Below are 13,087 nucleotides of genomic sequence, written 5' to 3'. Positions count from 1 at the left end.
AAATATACATTTTCAAGTTGGCGCGGCAAACAAACGTTTCTGTGGGCCGATCGATGCATTACGATACGTTGTCGGAAACTCCCACGTTGTGAGATGCCTTAGTCTAGCTAGCTATCGTTTGAGACTCCGATTTTGATGCAAGTGATCATATTTCCCAAGTTCTGTGTTTAGGGAACAATATATTAATTAGAAAACTAAGTTTGCTAAAAAAAAAAATTATTAAAATATACCAAGCAGTTATATAGGAATAATGTATTTTTTTTCTTTTTAACAGTATTTTCATCTTGATTTTCATTCTACTTTTCAAGGTGTTCTAATTGTTTAATTAATCCATTATTTACTAATTAGTGGGTGTGACGCTAAAGTAGTTGCACCCTTTGATTATTCAGTGTGTTTGCCAGCGTGTCTGCTCTGCTCGTTTTAAGTTGTCATTATTAAGATACAACGAAGGGGGGGGGGGGAACTGCACAGAGAAAGGGCAAAGTATAATGAAATCAACAAAAGAAACTTAAGCATTTAAATCAAAAGCAGAAATTTTATAAATGTCTTATAAATGTAAAACAACATGCTTTTCTGAATGTCGAATAAAAGAAAAAAAAAAACAGCTAATTAAATGAGCTCAGTGTTATCAGGTGTTGTCACTGATCAGGAATCTGGTTGGAACAAAAACCTGTAGCCACAGTGGGTCCCCAGGACCGAGTTTGAGAAACACTGATATAGATGGAGATCAAAAATGAAAGTGAGGTGCCGGGATCAGCTGATCTGACCCCAGCTGATTGTGGTGCTGAACACGTTCCTGTAGCTTGTGCTGAACACGTACTGAAAGAGCTTTCAGTACTGGTGGGAACATTGTCACGTGCCACAGGGCAGTACTCAAACCAGATGCTGTTGACCGTCTGGTTTTCCTTGCCCAGAATTTGTAATGGCTAAGATTTACATAAGTGCCTTGTTCATTATGTTCAAATGTGTGAATACACATTCACTTTTTTTTTTTCTCAATACTTGAATACTGTATAATGTATCTGGGCTTGAAGCTTTGAAGTAATAGTATTATTACTGGAATTTGCACTATTTATTTTATTGTTGTTATTATTACTGGAAGTTGAACTATTATTTATTTTATTGTTATTATTTATTAATTTAAATATTATGCAGTTTAATGATGGGATGGTTGAAAATATGTTGTCAAAATAGTTGTTTGCAAAATTTGTTCAATGAAAAGGTTCTATATTTTGACTGCATCTGTCATGCAATGTGATTCCTTCTCATCATTAGTGCCACCCCCTTGAAAACCATCACTTTATGGGGCCATTCAAACCTGTTTTAACAGTTTTGTGCACATTAAAATGTTTTTTTTGTACAATGCTCATGACAGTGGAATAGGTTATTCTTAGCCAGTCTACTGCAGTAATTGCAGTGGAAAATGTGGTTAACATCCACTCGTGCATGGGGAAAAAAATACAGTGAAACCGGGATAATTTAGAAAAATACCGTGATACAAAATTTTGGTCATACCGACCAGCCCTAGTCTCACTTTGGAACTTCAATCACAAACAATAGTTTGAGACTGAAACAAGACTCTTGATAGGAATGTAAAAATACTGTACATTATAATATTGCACATTATACAAAGCAACATGAATAAAAAGTGAAATGCTAATTAAGTTAATACAACTCACCCCACACCCCATGCCCATTATCCTACTGCTTTGCTTCTCTCTGAGCAATTGTCATATGCTCACTTTTTAATGTTAATTTCATTTTGTTTTGCTATTCTTATACGTTTTAGCTCTTTGGGGCCACTATAATTCTGAAAAAGCAACATTTTATTTTCAGTAATAAAAACACGAATTCCTCAAATGTCTAATTTATTTGCTTGTTGCAGCATTTTGAATTTGAATGACCTCTGTTTGAGTGATTAGTTTTTAGGTGCATTCATGTATAATGTGAAAAAGCTCCTTCTTCAATTGCCGTATCCATCTGCATGAAATAACTTGGCTCCTAGTGGATCAGTTTTGTTAAAATTTGACACAATTCTAAAATGTTTGAAATAACTAATCCTCCATGTGATGATAATAATGCATTTGATAAACATTGGCGAATTGCAGAGTTGTCTATTGTAAAACAAATATTCTGTGAGACTTGATATGAATAAGTTTACTGATTTAAAATTTACTTTAAGAGAGGGGACACTTCATCTTTTATATTTTGTGTATTTCACACTTTTATTTGTCTGACAGCTGCCCCTAAAGCCAAATCAGTTCCCCAATACAAGTTAACTAGAGGAGTTAACTTGAGCAGTAGAGGAGCCGCATGTGTTTGCCCGTCTCCTGCTGTTTAAGTTTCCCCTAAAAGTTGAAAATAAATTTAGAATTTTATCTGGAAAGGAATTATGTAAGTATTGCACTGTAAGCTCAAAGACAACAAATATGTACTCCATATTTTACCTCACACTAAAAACAACCACACTGCTGCATTATCCACATATTATACTGATTTAATCATTCTGACGTGTAATCTTACCAGAAAACCTCCAGGCCTGCTCTAAATCATGATCCAAAGTAGCCAACAATTTTATCTTAAAACTTCCAATAGTGATTTTAAGTCCCAATTGGGGGGGGGTACTTACTAATTAATTAGTGCTTTATGTGTCCTCAAGGGGAAATTTAGCCCCTCACAACCATTGTCCAACAACAGGACATCAATTGATTTTTATGTCACTTGAATTAGAATTTGCTATCCATGAAAGCCTTTAACCTTAGCTACATGACATTGTAAAGTACTGTAAAAAACTTGCATTTAATGTAGTCTACCGAGGCATGTAATTTTGTTATGTTAGCACTGTTATATCTGAATATGCCTCATTGTGACAAAAATATTTATTAAACAAACGTGCTGACTGACTCTCCTTAATGGAGTAATTTAACATTTAAAATGCTTTAAACTTTCTAATTTAGTTAAGTAGGTCACTGAAGGAATGTGAATGTTGCACCATGCACACATTTTCTGTCTCATTATCCTACGTTTCGTTCCTTTTCTTAAGTTTTTATTTTTTTGTTTTCCCCAGTTTCTCCATCACTTCTTTGCAACAATTCTGGTCACAATAGTCATTTTTTTGTTATCTATGCAAGTATTATTCTGTGGAAACATAGATCAAGTTTGATTGATTGATACTGTTGTTGTATCAATTACTTTTGCCTGCTTCCCAATTCTATTGTTTTCAAGGGATGCTAATAATTCTTTTTCAAGCAGTGAATACATTTATTACATTTAAAGAAATATTAAGCAAAGATATTCAATGCATGTTTAAAGTCTTATGATATGAAAACTTTGCAAGTAGAGATACCGGAGTAAACGAACTAAAAGCAACGTTTCATTTTTCTTTCTCTATTAGTTACAGAAATACCAGACTTAATATTTTGATTTGTTATACAACTGTAAGACAATCTTTATCAACATTCTGTTAGATATAGTGTTTTGCTCTTGAAATTTTTGTCAGTTTCTAGGACTTTGACAGTGTTTCAGATACTTTATTCACCCTGTTCTTCCTACATACAGTTTGATATTTTCACAGTATTTACAATTGTGCTTGAAAGTTTGTGAACCCTTTAGAATTTTCTATATTTCTGCATAAATATGACCTAAAACATCATCCGATTTTCACTCCAGTCCCAAAAGTAGATAGAGAAACCAGTTAAACAAATGAGACAAAAATATTATACTTGGTCATTTTATTTATTGAAGAAAATGATCGAATATTACATATTTGTGAGTGGCAAAAGTATGTGAAACTCTAGGATTAGCAGTTAGTTTGAAGGTGAAATTAGAGTCCGGTGTATTTAAAGAACAGGGATCTATCAAAGTCTGCTCTTCACAACACGTTTGTGGAAGTGTATCATGGCATGAACAACGGAGGTTTCTGAGGATCTCGGAAAAAGAGTTGTTGATGCTCATCAGGCTGGAAAAGGTTACAAAACCATCTCTAAAGAGGTTGGACTCCACCAATCCACAGTCAGACAGATTATGTACAAATGGAGGAAATTCAAGACCATTGTTACCCTCCCCAGGAATGGTCGACCAACAAAGATCACTCCAAGAGCAAGGCATGTAATAGTCGGCGAGGTCACAAAGGACCCCAGGGAAACTTCTAAGCAACTGAAGGCCTCTCTCACATTGGCTAATATTCATGTTCAGGAGAACACAGAACAACAATGGTGTGCATGGCATGGTTGCAAGGAGAAAGCCACTGCTCTCCAAAAAAAACATTGCTGCTCGTCTGCAGTTTGCTAAAGATCATGTGGACAAACCAGAAGGCTATTGGAATAATGTTTTGTGGACGGATGAGACCAAAATAGAACTTTTTGGTTTAAATGAAAAGCGTTATGTTTGGAGAAAGGAAAACACTGCATTCCAGCATAAGAACCGTATCCCATCTGTGAAACATGGTGGTGGTAGTATCATGGTTTGGGCCTGTTTTGCTGCATCTGGGCCAGGACGGCTTGCCTTCATTGATGGAACAATGAATTCTGAATTACAGTGCATCCGGAAAGTATTCACAGCACATCACTTTTTCCACATTTTGTTATGTTACAGCCTTATTCCAAAATGGATTAAATTCATTTTTTCCTCAGAATTCTACACACAACACCCCATAATGTCAACGTGAAAAAAGTTTACTTGAGGTTTTTGCAAATTTATTAAAAATAAAAAAACTGAGAAATCACATGTACATAAGTATTCACAGCCTTTGCTCAATACTTTGTTGATGCAGCTTTGGCAGCAATTACAGCCTCAAGTCTTTTTGAATATGATGCCACAAGCTTGGCACACCTATCCTTGGCCAGTTTCGCCCATTCCTCTTTGCAGCACCTCTCAAGCTCCATCAGGTTGGATGGGAAGTGTCGGTGCACAGCCATTTTAAGATCTCTCCAGAGATTTTCAATCGGATTCAAGTCTGGGCTCTGGCTGGGCCACTCAAGGACATTCACAGAGTTGTCCTGAAGCCACTCCTTTGATATCTTGGCTGTGTGTCGTTGTCCCGCTGAAAGATGAACCGTCGCCCCAGTCTGAGGTCAAGAGCGCTCTGGAGCAGGTTTTCATCCAGGATGTCTCTGTACATTGCTGCAGTCATCTTTCCCTTTATCCTGACTAGTCTCCCAGTTCCTGCCGCTGAAAAACATCCCCACAGCATGATGCTGCCACCACCATGCTTCACTGTAGGGATGGTATTGGCCTGGTGATGAGCGGTGCCTGGTTTCCTCCAAACGTGACGCCTGACATTCACTCCAAAGAGTTCAATCTTTGTCTCATCAGACCAGAGAATTTTCTTTCTCATGGTCTGAGTGTCCTTCAGGTGCTTTTTGGCAAACTCCAGGCAGACTGCCATGTGTCTTTTACTAAGAAGTGGCTTGCGTCTGGCCACTCTACCATACAGGCCTGATTGGTGGATTGCTGCAGAGATGGTTGTCCTTCTTCTGGAAGGTTCTCCTCTCTCTCCACAGAGGACCTCTGGAGCTCTGACAGAGTGACCATCGGGTTCTTGGTCACCTCCCTGACTAAGGCCCTTCTCCCCCGATCGCTCAGTTTAGATGGCCGGCCAGCTCTAGGAAGAGTCCTGGTGGTTTCGAACATCTTCCACTTACGGATGGTGGAGGCCACTGTGCTCATTGGGACCTTCAAAGCAGCAGAAATTTTTTCTGTAACCTTCCCCAGATTTGTGCCTCGAGACAATCCTGTCTCGGAGGTCTACAGACAATTCCTTTGACTTCATGCTTGGTTTGTGCTCTGACATGAACTGTCAACTGTGGGGCCTTATATAGACAGGTGTGTGCCTTTCCAAATCATGTCCAGTCAACTGAATTTACCACAGGTGGACTCCAATGAAGCTGCAGAAACATCACAAGGATGATCAGGGGAAACAGGATGCACCTGAGCTCAATTTCGAGCTTCATGGCAAAGGCTGTGAATACTTATGTACATGTGCTTTCTCAATTTTTTTATTTTTAATAAATTTGCAAAAACCTGAAGTAAACTTTTTTCACGTCATTATGGGGTGTTGTGTGTAGAATTCTGAGGGGGGAAGAAATAAATTTAATCCATTTTGGAATAAGGCTGTAACATAAAATGTGGAAAAAGTGATGCGCTGTGAATACTTTCCGGATGCACTCTATCAGAGAATTCTAAAGGAAAATGTCAGGACATCTGTCCATGAACTGAATCTCAAGAGAAGGTGGGTCATGCAGCAAGACAACGACCCTAAGCAAACAAGTCGTTCTACCAAAGAATGGTTAAAGAAGGGTAAAGTTAATGCTTTGGAATGGCCACATCAAAGTCCTGACCTTTTAATCCAATCAAAATGTTGTGGAAGGACCTGAAGCGAGCAGTTAATGTGAGGAAACCCACCAGCATCCCAGAGTTGAAGCTGTTCTGTACGGAGGAATGGGCTAAAATTCATCCAAGCCAGTGTGCAGGACTGATGAATTTCCCCTTGGGATTAATAAAGTATCTATCTATCTGATCAACAGTTACCGGAAACGTTTAGTTGCAGTTATTGCTGCAAAGGGGGGTCACACCAGATACTGAAAGCAAAGGTTCACATACTTTTGCCACTCACAAATATGTAATATTTGATTATTTTCCTTAATAAATAAATGACCAACTATAATATTTTTGTCTCATTTGTTTAACTGGTTTCTCTTTATCTACTTTTAGGACTTGAGTGAAAATCTGATTATGTCTTGGGTCATATTTATGCAGAAATATGGAAAATTCTAAAGGGTTCACAAACTTTCAAGCACAACTGTAAAATCATTATCTTTGGCAACTTTCTAGTTAATTATGAAGAGACACTAATGTGAAGATGGAGCACTCTGGGATTTCTCTTTCAACCTAACTTTACTACTGAGAGATGCTAAAATTCCCAAAAAGGAAGATACCTTCCATCTGTCAGATAGCCAGATAGTATAGTAAAATGTGTGTTTATTTGATTGGTGTTAAAAGAGGAAGAAACCAGCTGAACTGTAGTATTAACCAACAGAATTTTAAAATTGCTTACAGATAGAAAAACAAATTCTACTGCTGTTTAGTTATGAAGATCATGTTTTTTAATCCCTGAAGAGTACATTATAACATGTCAGGATCAAAACATTTGTTTAATGTTTGTTGGTATTGTGAAAATTACATTCTAGAACATTTCTAAATTTTTAATTAGTGTGTAGAATTATTTTGTTATCTGGATCTAATTACAGAAAGTTGTGATTTATGGGAAATTTCTGGAGATATTTGACTCCTTTTCATTGTCCTCTATTTTTATATGGCTACCATCATGTTGTTGAGGTTTTTAGTCTTGAGAGTCAACAAAGAGCGACGCATAATGTAACTGCACTGTTGCTATAATGGATGTTTGCGCACACACTTGCAGGCATCTGGGGCCTCATGTGTAAACACAAAAATGTTGCATATGCCTCTTTCCACGGTCAGTTTGAGACATATAAAAACTAAACTTTATGTAAAGCCCCACATGGCACCCTTACAGCATACATACACCGTACATATTGCTTCATTTTGCAAACTGACGGCACCCAGCGTCAAAGCAGTGCTGCTGTTTCTGTGGTCTTTCTTTTTTTAGATTCACATCCACAACATGGGCTGTGTCAGATACACCGAAATTAATTATATATTGTTTACAAATTTAATTTACTTCACTGTTATCATTCTGTAACAATTATAATGGTGTCAAAGAATGGCCAACTATCACGGCTGATTTAGTGGTGTTAGAAGACAATGCAAATAGAAGAGAGTGCAGATTTATAGATGATGATGATGACTGTCTTCTCGGTCTATTTCGATTTCCAAGAGCTATCCTCTTAGAGCTGCATGCCTGAACTGACGCCCGGTTTACAAAGGTAGACTTTGAGGAATTGTGCTCTGCTCCTTTGTAAGTTCTGTTCACCGTCGCCTTTTTTAGCTACAGGAGCTTTTCAACGTGAACTTGCTGACTGATCGTGTATTTCACAATCATCACTGAGTTGTGCCATGCCAGCTGTATGGGATGGTATTATCCATTTGTCATCCAGATAGATATTTCCTTACACTGTGGGTGAACTGACGAACATCAAAGAGCAATTCACAGCAATGTCTGGTTTTCCAAGTGTAATTAGAGTGGTCAACTGCACACTCCTTGCTATTGCAACAGTGCTCGATAAGTTACTTCAGCTAGGGATAATTCTGCAAAAGAAATCCGCACATTGTAGATAGTTTCTCCGAACTAGTGTTGCAAAAGGCAAACAGGCCTTTTTAAGGATAGTGAGTCACGTCAAAGAGTCCTGTAAAGAGAAAAGAATCCATGTGTTGTGGCTCTTGACACCGACGCTCTATCATAAAGGCGCCTTCAGAGAATGAATTTGCTTATGTAAATAGAAGGCATTTACACTCTAACACTAGAATTACCAGAGACTATGAGAAAAGTCGTAAATCAGGCCCACCTTCAATCCCATCGCACCTCTCCGTCCGCGTCTTTTTGTCCTGTAAATGTGCCAATTACGACCAGCAGCAAGCAGCCTGCTATTCCATCCCACAACCGTCGCAGAACGTGCACAAAGTTCTCCCAGGTCATGCCTTGATTATCTGGGAGTGAAGTGCTGGAGTTTTAGAGTGGAAATAATAGATCGTTATTGGGAACACATGCATTTCATGTGTGTTCCGTTTCTACAGTAATCTGCATAAACACATTGTTAGAACAAACTTTCATATTTTAGTAATAAATGTTACAAAATGTAGGCATAAACTATAGAATGTGTGAAGCCCGATGTCTAAAGATCAAATAAACACTTTCACAAAAGGTTCAAAGACGATACAACCGCTTCCGTGGCATAGCGGTAAGATTTGCTAATTTGTAATCAAGAGTCCCCGGTTTGATCCCCACTGCTTCCTATATTTGTCATTTTCAGTAGTGAGCTGCTGTTCTTGTTAATATTATACAGTACACACATTTCACTTGTGTCTGTAACGGCTGCTGTACATTTATAGGACTTGTAAAAGTTACCGTTTTTTTTTTTTTTTCCACTTTTATTCTGTTACGACGCATACTACCGCATTGCACCCCCCCAGTTTACACACACGGAAGAACCGTCCTCCCTGCATTTTGCATTTACAACATGTGTACCTGTTGCAATGGGCACTCTTCTCTCTGTGCTGTGGTTTCTCTTACTGTATATTGTCTCTTTCTTTCAGGTGTGTATGTGACATTTTGAAGAAATCATTTAATGAACTGAATAGTACCAATCAGAAAACATCATCACACTAATATTTGAAAACAAACAGCGTCAGATCAGGTGTGAATTTATGCTGGCGCTGTTACTTAGAGTAACCGGAGAGGCTGGGGTGGGGTAGAGTGTGATCGTGATTGAGAGAATAAAACTGAAAAAGCTAACTTTTACAAGTACCATAAATTTATACCTAATGTCACATATATTTGTCTTTTTTTTTTTTTCTTTCCTCCATGCTGTAAGAACAGTCCTTCCTACATTTACGAGGTGTGTACCTGTTGCAATTGAGTCAGTGTCAAGTGCCCTTTTAGTTTACTTTCCTGGGGAAGCAGTTGTCTTGGAACAGAAGTTTGGCGATGTTGCATCCTCGTTTTCTTTTTTCTATCACCTTTTCTAGTAAGATGCGACAACGAAGTTCCTGTGCAAGGTGAGCCATGAACACTTTTCCTCAGTGGCCCCCATGCATGCAGTACATGTGCGTTAATCTGTTGTGGCAAAAAATGGTCACCAAAAGGCTTTTACCTGATGAAGGCTATTAGGACTTGGAGGATAGGCAAACAGTTTATAGCTTTATTGCAATAAAACAATAATAACACTGACTCAACCCAATACGGCCAAATTGGACTGAGCACTGAACAGGCCAAGAATCAGTTTATATAGTTATTTCTTCCTGACCTCTCTCATATTAGCTCATTCTGCAGCTGTCCAGCCAGTACCTCGAGTTCTCGTGGGAACCATTATTATCTCCTGATTTCCTTCTGCAGCTGGCCACTGGTATTTTTACTATCTATTGTTCATTTTTACTTTCTGTTTTTGCTTATTTTGATTGGCCTTGGCCGGGCAGCTGTTCTTTCTTCCATTTTTGGGCTTTCTCTTATCACTTCTCCTTCCATGGCTTTCAAGCCATTTTATACTTGGTGGCTTAAAGCTAAGCTTTAATTAAAATGAAATACGATGTGCTTTTATTTAATCATTTGCTTGGCAGGCCTGACTTGCATTAATATCTGCACTAAGGTTAATGCTTATATATTTCTCTATTTATTTATTTATGCTAATACATGAATACACTAACTTTATTTTCCATACATTACATCATCTTGACCTCGTATCAATGCCTTTGCTGTTTCTGCTGACTCACTATTCCAGCTGGTTTCTCATGTACCTATCCTGACCATTTTTCTGTATTCCGTCATTGGTATCATTTCTTGCTTCCTAGCCTTCAGACAACAGGTGTTCTCTTTATTCCCCTTTTTGTTGTCCTCGGGTAGTTTCTGTACGTCATTCTCTTTCTGCCCTATCCTTCCTTTCCCAATATTTGGTAATTTTGCTTCAAGCTTAACTAGAAAATGCAATATGACGAATATCTCTATTTAACTGTTTGCTTGTCATGTCTAATTTATGCTAAATCTATTGCTTCAGAAGCTGTTAATTACTTTTATGTCTATTTATACTAATACATAAATTTTTATTTTCCATAAGCGCTGCCAGGTCAAGCTTATTACAGCACACAGCAACTGGCCACCTGTGTGCGTGTTCAGCACTGAATAAGCTCATGCTTTCTGGTGCACAATGTCAACGCAGCACGGAGGAAAAAAAAGAAAGAGACAAATTTATGGGACATTGGGTATAAATTTATAATACTTGTAAAAGTTAGCTTTTTTCAGTTTTATTCTTTCAATTGCGATCATGCCATACCCCACCCCCACCCATCTTTCCTGATCTGACTCTGAGTAGCAGTGCCAGCATAAATTTACACCTGATCTGACGCTGTTGGTTTTCAGAAAATATTGCATTAGTGCGGTGATGTTTTCTGATTGGTACTATGCAGGTCATAAAATGATTTCTTCCAAATGTCACATATATTGTCTCTTTCTTTCAGGTGTGTAATAGAAACCGCAGCACAGAGAGAAGTGTGTGCATTGCAACAGGTACACATGTCGTAAATGTAGGAAGGACGGTTCTTGCATGTGTGTAAACTGTTATCATTTGAATCTGATGATTGCATATAGCGCTGAACTGACCTCTGTACTATTCTTTCCTCTGCATTGTCCTGGAGTACAAAAGAAACTGCATACAGCAACATGTGGGGACTGGGGGGAAAAAAACACGTGGTCAGTGATTACTACCGCAAGATGTTATGCGAATGAATATGAATAATGTTGCATCCGTGCCATTATGTTTTCCAAAATGTACTATACAGGTCATAAAATGATTTATTCCAAATATCATATATGCCTATGTCTTTTATCCATCCAGATCAGAGAATGTCCAGTTCCATTGCCTCAAAACACCACTCACATCTAAAGTTATTCCCAGTTTCACATAAAAAGTAACAGCGTCAGATCCCTGACGGGGAGGGGGTGTGGTAGTATGCGTTGTGACCGAGAGAATAAAAGTGAAAAAAAACAAAAAAAAAACTTTTACAAGTCCTATAAATGTACAGCGGCTGTTACAGACACAAACCAAAATGTATGTGTGTACTGTATAATATTAACAAGGAGCAGCTCACTACTGAAAACGGCAAATATAGGAGGCAGTGGGGATCGAACCGGGTACTCTTGATTACATATCGGCAAATCTTACTGCTACGCCACGGAAGGAGTTGTATTGTCCTTGAACCTTTTGTGAAAGTGTTTATTTGATCTTTGGACTTTAGGCTTCACACATTCTATAGTTTATGCCAAGTAAAATGACACCTTTTATTAGCCAACTAAAAAGATTACAATATGCAAGCTTTCAAGGCAACTCAGGCCCCTTCTTCAGGCAAGATCCTTGCCTGAAGGGGCCTGAGTTGCCTCGAAAGCTTGCATATTGTAATCTTTTTAGTTGGCTAATAAAAGGTGTCATTTTGCTTGGCTTTTCTCTACATTCATAATGGCTAACACAGTACAACACCCTAGTACTATAGTTTATGCCTACATTTTGTAACATTTATTACTAAAATATGAAAAAGTTTGTTTTAACAATGTGTTTACACAGATTACTGTAGAAACGGAACACACATGAAATGCATGTGTTCCCAATAACAATCTATTATTTCCACTCTAAAACTCCAGCACTTCACTCCCAGATAATCAATCAAGGCATGAGCTGGGAGAACTTTGTGAATGTTCTGCAACAGTTGGGGGATGGAATAGCAGGCTGCTTGTCTTAATCGGCACATTTACAGAACAAAAGACGCTGACGCTCACCTTTTAAGTTTCAGTCGAGACTGGCACTACTAATAGCGTCTGATCAGATGACATAAGTTGACAAGGTGGCATGTAAAGGTGTGAAATGTTGTAGATATAGAAAGGTGCTAATCCATTTAGTCACTTAAAAACAAACCACAGTAAAATGAACCCTGTGACAGATTGGAAGCCGATGAAAGGAGGCTAAAACAGGAGTCCTATGGTCATGTTGATGTGTGCCTATCAAACCTGCAGCTCCAGTGCCTTGGACCAGTAGTAAGCAATAAAGGGATTGCTGGGTAATGTTACTCTAGTGTTCAATGAGTTACAGTAGTCCAAATGCTAAGAAATGGTCACCTTTTCAAGGTCAGCAACAGACAAAAAGTGTTTGATCTTGGCTAACATCTGTAGTTGGAGAAACAGGCTTTAACAACAGAATTAATATTGTTATCCAACTTGAGGCAACTATTAAATATCACAACTAAGTTCCTAGAACAGGGATTAATATATGGTGCTAAATATTAATGTGTGCAGCCCAAACATCAGTCTTGTGATATTTTCTTGATTTTAATGTAGAGAAAAACAAGTTCAAGATTTGATATCTTCCACACAGTTTAGTCAATAAGGACTTAAGGGAGTGACTCTGTTTCA

This window comes from Erpetoichthys calabaricus, chromosome 5 (assembly GCF_900747795.2).
Source record: "Erpetoichthys calabaricus chromosome 5, fErpCal1.3, whole genome shotgun sequence".
In the NCBI taxonomy this organism is placed as follows: Eukaryota; Metazoa; Chordata; class Cladistia; order Polypteriformes; family Polypteridae; genus Erpetoichthys; species Erpetoichthys calabaricus.
This window is presented reverse-complemented; position numbering follows the sequence as displayed.